Source organism: Penaeus monodon, chromosome 29 (genome assembly GCF_015228065.2).
Source record: "Penaeus monodon isolate SGIC_2016 chromosome 29, NSTDA_Pmon_1, whole genome shotgun sequence".
NCBI classification, from domain to species: Eukaryota; Metazoa; Arthropoda; class Malacostraca; order Decapoda; family Penaeidae; genus Penaeus; species Penaeus monodon.
Window position 1 is genome coordinate 37,487,682 of NC_051414.1, and position 616 is coordinate 37,488,297.

The 616-nt window shown below is 40.6% G+C and overlaps 1 pseudogene; it reads left to right on the forward strand.

The window, feature by feature from the left end:
• LOC119592228 overlaps positions 1 to 616 on the forward strand; it is a 10,983-nt pseudogene that overhangs the window by 8,399 nt on the left and 1,968 nt on the right.

Below are 616 nucleotides of genomic sequence, written 5' to 3' on the forward strand. Positions count from 1 at the left end.
AAATATAATGTCATGATATTGGAAAGATGGCGATATCACGTACAGATCACACGTAATTCACACATAGAGTTTATTGTGTTAGAAATCACACACGCACGCGCACTAATGTCACGAAATATTTTACGTGACATTACGTGAAGTTACGTAATACGAGAGGATTACGAAGGAAAATGAAATAATTGGGTATGTTAAAAGAAGGGGGGAGCGAGGGAGCGATATTTTGCCGTTCGCTCGACAAAATATTAAATATTCCCTGTCTTGAAGGATCTTCACGAATTTCATCTGCCCGAAAAAAGTATACAAGTTGAGTGCGAGCCTTCAAAATGTTCGATACTCCGGTGTATTCGGTCATTTCTTATTCAAAATTAGGTAAATGCCATGCTTTACCCTCCCCCCCCCTCTCCCCTTTGTGTTTTGAAAGAGTGAAGCTCCAAATATTTGCATGAAGATATTTTCAACCCTCCCTCCTCACTTTTTAGATTAGTATTTTGAAGCATGTATAGTCACAGCAGGTTTCGAATTCTGTTTCGAACAAGATATAAAGAAGGCATGATGTGGCCGTTGTTTGCGCTACGTTCAAGTCAAGGAAAGGACCCCCCCCCCCCCCCGAAAAAAA